General features: G+C 45.7%; 1 long non-coding RNA gene across 3 annotated transcripts in view; it reads left to right on the top strand.

Moving 5' to 3' along the window:
* The first annotated feature begins 1,095 nt into the window (after nucleotides 1–1,095).
* The window catches only part of LOC138848221 (uncharacterized), a 76,527-nt gene continuing 65,521 nt past the window's right edge, over nucleotides 1,096–12,101 (top strand). For all 3 annotated transcript variants that reach the window (XR_016230121.1, XR_016230120.1, XR_016230119.1), the window contains exons 1-2: nucleotides 1,096–1,286; nucleotides 5,962–6,164. This is a non-coding gene — a long non-coding RNA (uncharacterized LOC138848221). The remainder of the gene's footprint in view (nucleotides 1,287–5,961; nucleotides 6,165–12,101) is intronic.

Raw genomic sequence — 12,101 nt, 5'->3', positions numbered from 1 at the left:
AGAAAGAAAGAAAGAAAGAAATCCTATTGTTAATTTTGCTCCTCACAACCAACTTCATAGGGGCATCCGTGGAAATTTACAGTAGGTTTTTAAGAGAGCAGGGAAGCCCCAGGTCTCTGTTCTACCATTAGGCTGAGGCAGAGCTGAAGGACTCAGGTGCTGACCACCAGGAGGAATCAGAGAACTTAAGCACTGTCCTTGACCTAGCGACAAGCCATGACATCTGAAACCAGAGACCATCAACTCTTCCATGACTTCACCACACCAAAGTAATGGGGGAAAGTGGTGATGAAGGAAGGTGCCTGGGGAATTTCCCTGTGGACACGCAGTGAGCAAAGCAAGATTTATTTACATGAGAAACCTCTTGCCACAGCAGCCACTAGGGGGTCTCCAAGAGAGGGAGACCTGAAAAATGGAGTGGAGTCTTTTAACTGCAATTTGGATGAGCAGAATAATCACAGCTAACAATTAGTCAGAGGCTGGGGACAAAACCCATCAATAATCCTGTCTAGCTTGCTCTTGTTAAAACAAAAATCCAGCTGAATAGTAGGATAGGCAAATTCTTTCTATTCTCCTGATGAAACTAGAAGCTCAGAAGTGTGGATCATTGCTTCCTTGCTATTCTCATGATAAAGCTAGAAACTGGGGGAGTGGGATCACCACTTCTCTCTTGCTAATAGACAGGTTCTGGGGAGAAGCAAGCATCTTGTGCACTCTTACAAGGACTCCCCATTAGGTCATCTAGTCCTCACACCAGCACCCCCTGCCTTAGAACCTCTTTATAAACCCCGATCACCCTCCTCCAACAGCATGGTAGTCCTAATGAAGGCACCCTACCTTACCCTAATCTTGTGAGTAATATTTGCAGAAGAGTTTTGGAAGCCTACTGAAAAAAAGGAGATGATTTGGAAGGGCAGGCATAGCCCCTGCTGACAGAGAACCCTCCCCCAACTGAGGTAGAAAGCACCTCCCACCTGACACCCTGGACTCCCCAGACTGTCTGGTGGGATTTCCCCCAGAACAAAGCCTGAAAATCTGCATAGTTGTCAATTGAATAGACTCATTGTTTTATTTCAAGCCTGATGCTCCAATTACCCCTGTCCCTTTAAACACCCTCTGTGCTGCGCAGTTTGGTAGAAAAAGGCTTCTTTGGATTGGGAGGACTTTCTTTCCCAAGACTGCAGCTGCCTTCTGGAAATACACCCTTTCCTCTGGCCAGCACTCAGCTATGGCGAATTGAAGCGGTGAGCATCCAGAGCCGGATTATGTGTCTGGAAACAACATTGGTGAGCTAGCCCAGAAGTCCGCGATGTATTTTTGTTGTTTTTTTAAAGATTTTATTTATTTATTGGAAAGTCAGAGTTACACAGAGAGGAGAGGCAGAGAGAGAGAGGGAGAGGCCTTCCATCCGATGATTCACTCCTCAATTGGCCATAATAGCTGGAGCTGCACCGATCTGAAGCCAGGAGCCAGGAGCTTCTTCCGGGTCTCCCACACAGGTTAGGGGCCCAAGGACTTGGGCCATCTTCTGCTTTCCCAGGCCATAGCACAGAGCTGGATGGGAAGAGGAGCAGCTGGGATTAGAACCAGTGCCCATATGGGATGGCGGCACTTCAGGCCAGGGCTTTAACCCACTGAGCCACAGCACTGGCCCCTGGAATGTATTTTTCAAGTGGCTTAAACCTTCACATTAGTAAGGAGGGCAATGGTCACTTGTACCTCCACCCCAGAGCCACTTTTGAGCTAACATTTTGGCTGGGACTCTGGGGACATCCCCGCAGCTTCTGAGAGCACTTTCTCTCCGGGACTTTCCTTTCTCTTCCCGCTGTCATGTTAGCTACCTTGCGGGGAGTCAATGGCTCCCCTTTGTGTCTGGAGTCAACAGCTCTGAGACTGGGTAAGTTGAACCAGGGGCATACCTGAAATTTCTGTCTCTGCTCTTTGGGCTCATGGCATTTAGACCTGGTTTAGGTCATTTTTTGTAGTACTGGTGTGTGGGAGACAGATTCTAAGATTTTTACTTCAGCCTCCCTGTGAGGAAATTTGGATATTTTTTGGAAGAATACTCATTTGGTTGTTTGTATGAGGATTTCTTCCTCTTGGGTGAAATATGAGTGGTTCAATTTAATTTCCATCCAAAATCACCTTGAGTTGCATTGTGGCTGATTGGGCAGGATATAGTTAAGATCTTATGACTAAGAAAAATATGGTGTTCTATTGTAATATTGCATGGCCTGCATATGTGTTAAATTTAAGAGAAGGTGGTTGTTAAGTGGGATTTTTTTAAATGTTTATTTTATTTGAAAAGCAGAGTTAGAGAGGCAGAGGTGGGGGGGGGGTCCTGTTAGGAAAAGAGGAACAGAACAGAGGAGGTAGTGTATGAATTTATAGCTGGACCGAATTCATTCAGGGAAAATAAATCTGTAGAGTTGGGTGACCAACAGCAACTGTCCACATACCCATGATGGAATACCTGACTGACCCCTAGGGAAGGCTGGGGATGGGGGTGAGGTAGGGGGCAGCAGGCAGAGGGGAATTCCTGGAACTGGTCTTTCAGGTGGCTGTAAGGGGTGGAGTATGAAGACAACACAGTGTAAGACCCATTTGAGGGTTTTTTTTTTTTAAAGAGTAATCAGAGAGAGAAGGAGAGGCAGAGAGGGAGAGAGAAGGCTTCCATCCTCTGGTTCACTCCCCAGATGGCCACAATGGCTAGAGAGAGGTACATCGATCTGAAGCCAGGTGCCAGGAGCTTCTTCTGGGTCTCCCACATGGGTGCAGGGCCCCAAGGACTTGGGCCATTTTCCACTGCTTTCCCAGGCATAGCAGAGAGCTGGATTAGAAATAGAGCAGCCAGGACTCAAACCGGCACCCATAAGAGATTCCTGCACTGCAGACAGCAGCTTTACCTGCTATGCCACAGCGCAGGCCCTCCAATTGTGTTTCTAGGGCAAAGAATACATTCCAATGTTTATCTCTTTTGTTCAATGCAGGAGAATGGCTGAGGTTTATGTCCTTGTTCCTTGTTCCATCAGGTCCTTCATCTACTGGTTTACTTCTCAGATGGCTGCAATGGCCAGAGCTGGGGCTGATTCGAATCCAGGAGCCAGGAGGTTTCTCTGGGTTCCCCCCCCCACACACCCAGTGCAAGGGCCCAAGGGTCTGAGCCATCCTCCACTGCTCCCCCAGGGCCACATGAGACCTGGATCACAATTGGAGCACCCAGGACTGGCCCCAATGGGCACCCACATGGGATGCTGGCACTCACTGCAGGTGGCTGCTTTACCCAAAATGCCACAGCGTCAGTGGGTTTCTAACAGTAGAGGTTTTGTGAGAGTTCTGGTAAATGGGATGGAGTAAGCATTTAAATCCCTTAACCCTTCCAGCAACTGTGTCTGTGGCTGTTGATGTCCAAGGAGACAGGTTAGGAGTCCTTGTCAATTTAGAAAAAGCAGGAGCTTCAGCTCTGCCTCAGCCCAGTGGTAGAGCAGAGACCCTGGGGCTCCCTGATCTCTTAAAAATCTATCATAGGGGCCAGCACCATGGCTCACTTGGTTAATCCTCCACCTGCAGCACTGGCATCCCATATGGGTGCTGAGTTCTAGTCCCAGTTGCTCCTCTTCCAGTCCAACTCTGCTGTGGCCCAGGAAGGCAGTGGAGAATGGCCCAAGTGCTTGGGCCCTGCACCCACATGGGAGACAAGAAGCACCTGGCTCCTGGCTTCAGATTGGCACAGCACCGGCTGTAGTGGCCATTTGGGGGGTAAACCAATGGAAGGAAGACCTTTCTCTCTGTCTCTCTCACCGACTAGCTGTCAAATAAATTTAAAAAAAACTTTTTTTTAAATCTATTGCAAATTTCCACAAATGCCTCTGATAAAATTGACTGTGAGGAACAAGAGTTAATAAAGCAATAAAAGATGTTTTTCCAACAGAGTGCCTACTGAATCTGAAATGAGGATATAATTATCTTTATGTATGTTAGTGTCCAGTACCATCACTGTGACTGGAGTTGCTTTCCGAGTTAAATGCTCAAGTAAATTTTTCAGGTTTCCCCTGAGAACAATAGGGTTAATTGAGGTTACTAACAGCAGGAAGTAATTATATTCAGTTGATTGGAGCTTTTAAAAAGGAGTTGTAACCATACTAAAGCCATCCTCCTTCCCTTTTCCTTTTCACATTTTATATAGCAAAAACCAATTACTGATACTGTATATTGCCTGAATTACTCTGGTGAGTAGTAGCATTTGTATAATGGTGGACTTTTGCCCCAGCTGACAAAGAAGCCTCCAACCAACTGATGCTGAGCCCCCTGGTTAAGAGGTCTCATCAGAAAAAAGCTTGGGCATTTACATATTGTCAATTAAGGTGACTCATTGTTTTATTTACCTCCCCCTGAAGCTACCCTTATCCTTTAAGAAACCCTTTAGCAGTTATGGTCTGGGATAGCAGTAGAAGATGGCCCAAGTCCTTGGGCTCTTGCACCCAAATGGGAGACCCAGAATGATCTCAGGCTCCTGGCCTTGGATTGACACAGCTCTGGCTGTCACAGCTAATTGGGGAGTGAACATTTGGATGAAAGACCTCTCTCTCTCTCTCTCTACCTCTCCTTCTCTCTGTGTGTAACTCTGACTTCCAAATAAATAAATAAATCTTTTAAAAAATTAACCCTTTAACAGATATTACATTTTATATCAAGAGCTCTCTTTTGGGGCTGTACTGTGGCATATAGAGCTGGACCTCCACCTGTAGTGCTGACATCCCATGTGGTCACTGTTTCATGTCCCTGTTGGTCCTCTTCTGATCTGGCTCTCTGCTTTGTGGCCTGGGAATGCAGTGGGAGATGCCCGGGGGGCTTGGGACCCAGTACCCATGTGGGAGATATGGGGAAGGCCCTGGCTCTTGGCTTTGGATCAGCCCAGCCTCAGCCATTGTGGCCATTTTGGGGGTGGTCCAGCTGGTGGAGTGTGGGGAGCAACTCGGACTAGACTAAGTTACTGGAATTAAGACTTATTCTATGCATCTGCTCTCCCACAATATGGCACTGAGAAGGGAGTAACAACTTCTACGCAGCTGCCTCTCGCCAATTTGATTGACTGAGCTGCTCCTGATTGGAGGAGAGCAGTGTACTCGGCGTGTGGGCAGCCGAGTTGGGATTGGTGGAAGAGGACTATAAAGGAGGAGAGACAACATGCACCAGGAACATCTAAGGGGAACATCTAAGAGGAACACCTGTGCAGCCCCCGAGAGAGCCGGCCGGCGGTGTGCCACTCCCCTGCGGAAGTGGGGAAAGTGGCAGGGGGAACCGCCCTTCCACGGAGGTGGAAGGGACGGCAGCCAACCCGGGAAGAACCAGCAGCAAACCCGGGGAGGGCCGAGCAGACCAAAGAACAGCGCAGGGTCCTGTTCTGCTCCTCCGCGAAGAGGGGGAGCAGCAGTGGAGGACCTTTCTCTCTGGCTCTCCCACTCTCTGTGGCTCTGTCTCTCAAATGAATAAATAAAATCTTAAAAAAAAGAGAGAAATTTCTTTCCCCAAGATGCCAGCTTCTAGAAATAAGCTCTTTCTTCTTACCAACATTCATCCCTGTGCAATTGGCTACCCACATGGTGTGCCATAGGGCCTGATTAAAAGATTTAAAGAGTTGCAGAGATTTCTATATTTTTCTGTGTCATAATGTATGCTATGCATTATATGTGTGTACTGTTATATGTGTAAAAGTTGGTTGTGCTTATTTGTGTTATTTAAAATCCAAACATAATTTTCACCTAAGCACAAACAATAGATGAAAAGATGATGCAGTGTTCATTGCTTCCTATGAAGTCCAATTTAAAGTTGTTCTGTGGCAAGATCATGACTTAAGAGAATAACCATACTTATCTAATATGTTAGTTTCTCAGGCAATGTAAGTATAATGGCTAAAAAATGAATTGGTGGTCTTTGCTGTGGCACCTTGTGCATCATCAGGTCCCTGCAACTTAAGGGATGTCTCCCTCTCCTCATCTTCCTGAGAAATGGACTCAAGTGTACACTGACTGGAGAGGAAGTAGAGAAGATAATGTATGCAGTGCTGGGTCAGAATCCATAGTGAGGTTCAAACTGATGCTGCAAGCCTTGCTGGATTCGTGGATATGTGTGAGATGGAGCAAACATCAGCATCAAGCAGACAGGTGAGCATTTCTGCCTGATCTTTGACACCACAGGGCCATCTTGCTGTTCACTACATCACAGCAGAAGCCACATGGTGGCAGACATGAGCAGGAGGTGGTATACAAACTGAACACACACTGAAGAGAATGCCCAGTACGAGCTGTGCAAGGTGAGGAGGATGACTGGGTAGAAAGGGAATGCCACCCCTGATGGCTCATGATGCTTGTGCCATGCGCAACCCAGATCCTCTCCTCAAGGTGATCATGGGATGGATTACTGATTTGGGGCCCCTATGCAATTTGACATGAGGTAATAGACCTCAGGTTTTCCTGCCCAGGGATAAGAGCATCTCTGACTTACAGTGGCTGCAGAGAGATAAAGCAGTGTAGCAGCTAGAGAGACCAAGGACTACTCTGCAGTAGGATGAATTTTTTTTGAATTGCTAAATGTAAAAGATAGATTTTTCTAAATACATGTACTCTTGGCTTCTTAAAATATATAGAAGGCATTTGGCCTTTTGGTAAATGTTTTCATAAGTTGTTAACATATAACCATTCAAAATTACCTGCTAAGTTTTCACTAAACAGTAAGTTACCAAGGATAAGAAATAATTTTTAAAGATTTATTTACTTAAGTATTTGCAAAGCAGAATAACAGAGCGAGGGAGAGGGAGAAGGGGGGAGAGAGAGAGAGAGAGAGAGAGAGAGAGAGAGAGGGAGAGATCCTCCATCCACTGGTTCACTCCCCAGAGGGCTGCAATGGCTGGATCTTGCAGATATCAAGCCAGAAGCCAGGAGCCTCCTCCCACTCTCCCACATGGGTGCAGGGGCTAAAGGACTTTGGGCCACCTTCCACTGCTTTCCTAGGTCATTAGCAGGGAGCTGGATTGGAGTGGAGCAACCAGGACTTGAACCAGTGTCCTTATGGGATGCCAGCACTCCAGCACTGTGGGTGGAGGCTTAACCTACTATGCCATAGCACCAGCCCCAATAAGAAATAATTCTAAGTCAATATCCCAAAGTTTAGAATTTTTGAAAGATTTATTTACGTATTTGAAATGCTGAGTGAGAGAGACAGAGACACACTTCTCCCATTTACTGGTTCATCCCCAGATGTCTGTAATAATCAAGCACTGGGCCAGACTGAAGGCAGGAGCCTGGAGCTCCATTCAGGTCTCCTACATCAGTAGAAGGGGCCTAAACACTTGTGCCATTTTCCTCTGCTTTTGCAGGCCATTAGCAGAGAGCTTGATTTGAGGTAGAGCAGCTGTGAGATGAACCAGTGCCCATATGGGATGCCAGCATCACAGGTGGTGGCCTTACCCATACATCACAACACTGGCACTGACATTAAAAATTTTCAGAGTGGGGGCAGGCAGCATCATAGGTTAAATGCAGTCTATCATACCTGCATCCCATAAGAGTGCTTCTTTGAGTCCAAGCTGCTCCACTTCTAATCCAGCACCCTGCGAATATGCCTGGGATAGCAGAAGGTGGCCCAAATGCTGTGAACCCTGCCACACATGTGGGAGAACCACATGGATTTTCCTGGCTCCCAGCTTCAATCTGTCCCAGCTCTGGCTGTTGTAGATGGATGGGGAGTGAACCAGATAGACAATCTCTTTCTCATTGGCTTTATTTTTCTGTAACTCTGTCTTTCAAATAAATAAAACTAGGATTTAGTCCTCTATGTTAAATCAGTAAAGTTTTTTTAAGAAAATATCAATATTAATGATAAATATTTGCTAGAGATTTTTAATATTTGATTTTAAAGTCTGCTAACTTTCTAAAAAAGATTTATTTATCTGAAAGGCAGAAATACAAAGTGAGAGGAAAAGAAAGAGATCTTCCATCCAATGACTCACTACCCAAATGGCCTCAATGGGTGGGGGTTGGGTCAGGCAGGAGCCAGTAAGCAGGAGCTAGGAGCACCTGCTGAGTCTCCCACACAGCTGCAGGGACTCAAGTACTTAGGCCACCTTCCTCTGCTTTTCCCAGGTGCATTAGCAGAGAGCTGGATCAGAAGTAGAGCAGCTGGGACTCAACTGAGCCGGAGTCCACATGAGATGCTGGCACTGAGGAGGAGGCTTAACCTTCTATACCACAGTGCCTAAAAATTTTGAGAGAGATAGAGAGAGGGAGAGGCAGAGTGAAAGGTCTTCCATCCATGGGTTCACTCCCCAAATGGCTGCAATGGCTGGAGCTGAGCCAATCCAAGAGGAGCCAGGGGCTTCTTGTAGGTCTCCCATTCTCAAGCACATCTTGCACTGCTTTCCTAGGATTAGCCTGCTATACGCTCCAGTGCCTGGCCCCTCTAATAACATTTTCAACCATCTTCTCAACTGCAGCTTCTTACAATTTCCATTTGATTGACTCCTTTCCAACAACTACCCATCTCTTATAAGCTATTTTCTCCTCCTTTATTGTTTAGTTATGGCCTGTCATGAGAAATGCTTGTCTTTACAGCTGATATTGTGGCACAGCGGGTTAAGATGTTAAGATGCTGCCTGTGATGGCAGCAACACATATGGGCACTGGTTTGATTCCTCATGGACCACTTCTGATTCATCTCCTAGCTAATGCACCTGGGAAAATAGGAGAGGATGGCCCAAGTCCTTGGGACCCTGCACCCATGTGGGAGACCTGGATGAGTCTCCTGGCAGTGGCTTCTGCCTGGCTCAGTTCTGGTTGTAGTGGCCATTTGGCTAATGAACTAGCCAATGGAAGATCTCTCTCTCTCTCTGTAACTCTGCCTTGGAAATAAATTAATCTTGAAAGAGTAATATTTATCTTAGGAGACTAAGGATAATAAGAGTACTTGATCTTTACACCTAATTTTTTAAAAAGCTTTATTTATTTGAAAGTCAAAGTTACACAGAGAGAGAAGAGGCAGAGAGAGAGAGACAGGTCATCCATCTGCTGGTTCACTCCCCAGATGGCCGCAACAGCCAGAGCTGTGCTGATGTGAAGCCAGGAGCCAGGAGCTTCTTCCAGGTCTCCCAAGTGCATGCAGTGTCACAGGTGGTGGCTTTTACACTCCACACCACAACACTGGCCCCTACACCTGACTTTTCTAGATGTATTTAAATTGGTCTATGGGATTCTTTTTCTGCTTTTGTTTCTAAGGTGTATTATTTTCTTTAATTTTGATGCATTTATTTATTTGAAATGTAGAGTTACAGAGAGACAGAGAGAGAGAGAGAGAGAGGTCTTCCATCTGATAGTTCACTCCCCAGATGACCACAATTGCTAAAGCTGCACTGAGCTGCAGCCAGGAGCTTTTTGGTCTCCCACAGGGATGCAGGGGCCTAAGGACTTGGGCCATCTTCTGCTGCTTTCCCAGGCCATAGCAGAGAGCTGGATCAGAAGTGGAGCAGCCAGGATGTGAACTGATACCCATATGGGATCACAGCATTGCAGGCGGTGGCTTTACTTGCTAAGCCACAGTACTGGCAACAGGTGTAATCTTTTCTAAGTTTTTTCATTCTTTTATAATGTTGAATGCTCACAGCCTCCAGTGTCTAAGTTTGGGTACCTTTCCATTGGGTTTAACTTCTAAGTAATCTGGAGGAGCTTCCCTTTAGAAGAAACACAGCACAAAAGAATTTTCTTTACCTTTTGGTTATTACAGAAGGGAAAGAAATTTTGTGTTTTGTCAAGATTATCTCATGTATTCTCTGACTTTGGGTTTAGAAAACTGAGTTTTAAGAGTTGAGATTTTTAATATATTTTAAATGCCTATGTCTATTACTTAAATATTCAATATACTTAATATATTTATACATAATTTGACTTAATATTATGTAAGTGATTATTATAATGATCAGGGATCCTATGTGGTATCCCATCCACTGGTTCACTCCCCAAATGACCACAATGGCCAGATCTGAGCTGGCCAGGAGCCAGGGGCCTCTTCTGGGTTTCCCACATGGGTTCAGGGGCCCAAGGACTTGGGCCATCTTCTACTGCTTTCCCAGACCACAGAAGAGAGCTGGGTCAGAAAAGGAGCATCTCATATGGGATGCTGGTGCACAGGCCGTGTCTTACCCTGCTGTGCCACAGCACCAGCCCAGAATAGCAGGCTTTGACCCAGCTAACAAAGGAGCTTCAGCCCCATCAAAACATCTTCACCTGGTTGATGCCTTGGATATCCCCAGATGAGCACTTATTAGCGCAAAGCCTGAACAGCTGCCAAATTGTCAACTAAATAGAATCCCTTTGATTTCTAACCTCCATCTGAAGCTACCCATTTTTTTAAAAAAAGATTTATTTATTTTATTTGAAACGAAGAGGTACAGAGAGAGAGAGGAAGAGATGGAGAGAGATTTTCCATCAGCTAGTTCATTCCCCACATGGCTGCAATCACCTGAGCTGGGCCAGACCAAATCCAGGAGTCAGAAGCATCTCCCAGGTCTCCCAAGGGGGTGGCAGGGGCCCAAGCATGTGGGTGACCTTCCACTGATTTCCCAGCTGCATTCACAGTGAGTTGGATCAGAAGCCGAGCAGCTGGTGCCCATATGTGACAGTGGTACTGCTGGCTGCCTTTACCCCATATACCACAGTGTCTGCCCCTCGACCCATGTTCTTAGAAACAGCTCTTGCTGGCTTGTTGGGTGGAAAGAGCATGTTTTAGATGAAGAGATCTTTCTCCCCAAGATGCCGGCTTCTTGAAATAAATGCTTTCCTCTCTGATGAATCCAGTTGTCGAGAAGCAAGGGCCTCATTATTGTTCAGTAGCACTTATTTTCCGCTGACTTTACATAAAAATATAAACACCCACAGAATGCTTACCCAAGTGAATGAATGGGCATTTGTCAGTTCAGGTGTCTTCCTGATTTCTTCCGCCGCTGTCCTCAGAAGTGACCAAGTCTAATTCTTTGTGGTTCTTTTTGTAGTTTACGGTCTGCTTCTTCCAAAGAAGAATTTTGCTTGTGTTTGTCTCTTGGCTTCTCAACTTTTCAGAATGCTGATACTGACTATTGATATTTTACACTAAAAAGATGTTTTCCTTTTTTGCCTTGAGTGTTTTTTCTCCAGATGTTTTTTTTATTTATTTATTTTTATTTTTGACAGGCACAGTGGATAGTGAGAGAGAGAGACAGAGAGAAAAGTCTTCTTTTGCCATTGGTTCACCCTCCAATGGCCGCCGTGGCTGACGCACTGCAGCTGGCGCACTGCAGCCGGTGCACCGCGCTGATCTGAAGGCAGGAGCAGGTGCTTCTCCTGGTCTCCCATGCGGGTGCAGGGCCGAAGGACTTGGGCTATCCTCCACTGCACTCCCGGGCCACAGCAGAGAGCTGGCCTGGAAGAGGGGCAACTGGGACAGAATCTGGCGCCCCGACTGGGACTAGAACCTGGTGTGCTGGCACCACAAGGTGGAGGATTAGCCTATTGAGCCACGGCACCGGCCTCCCCAGATGTTTCTATTCTAGGTTGTTGTTCAGGCAGTTCATGTCAGTGGTTCCAGGAGTTATGGAACGTTTCTTTCTTCTAGATTATTATTTGATGTCTGTGACTGTTACTTTTTTTAATTCCCCACCAGTGCTAATGCATGGCAAATATTTTAAATAACTGAGAAAAATATTGTTAGGCTACAGGTTGTGGATAAATTCAAATTTAATATGAAGTATTCATAGAGTGGAGGGATTAACTAAATTTTCATTGATGTGTATTTTGTGATTTGTCAACACTGGGATGACCTTATTTCCTTATTCCATCTAGTAGTAACTGGCATGTCTGATTATTCATTACTAAATACCAGTTTCCAGTGACTTGGTATTTCCACTTATATTTATTTGTACTGATTACCACTGATGTATCTGTAATGCCCATTCAGTTGTATGGATTTTACTTTGCACAGATTGATGCTAAGGAAACAGTGTACTATCCTTTTGGAAAACTGCCTTCAGTTTCATTGTGTAACACTTAAAATTTTTCTGACCTAAATCCTAATCAGAA

Source organism: Oryctolagus cuniculus, chromosome 2 (assembly GCF_051225735.1).
Source record: "Oryctolagus cuniculus isolate XC-2025 breed Fujian yellow rabbit chromosome 2, ASM5122573v1, whole genome shotgun sequence".
Classification (NCBI taxonomy): Eukaryota; Metazoa; Chordata; class Mammalia; order Lagomorpha; family Leporidae; genus Oryctolagus; species Oryctolagus cuniculus.
The sequence above is the reverse complement of the archived record's forward strand: the minus strand, read 5'-3'. Positions and strand labels throughout refer to the sequence as shown.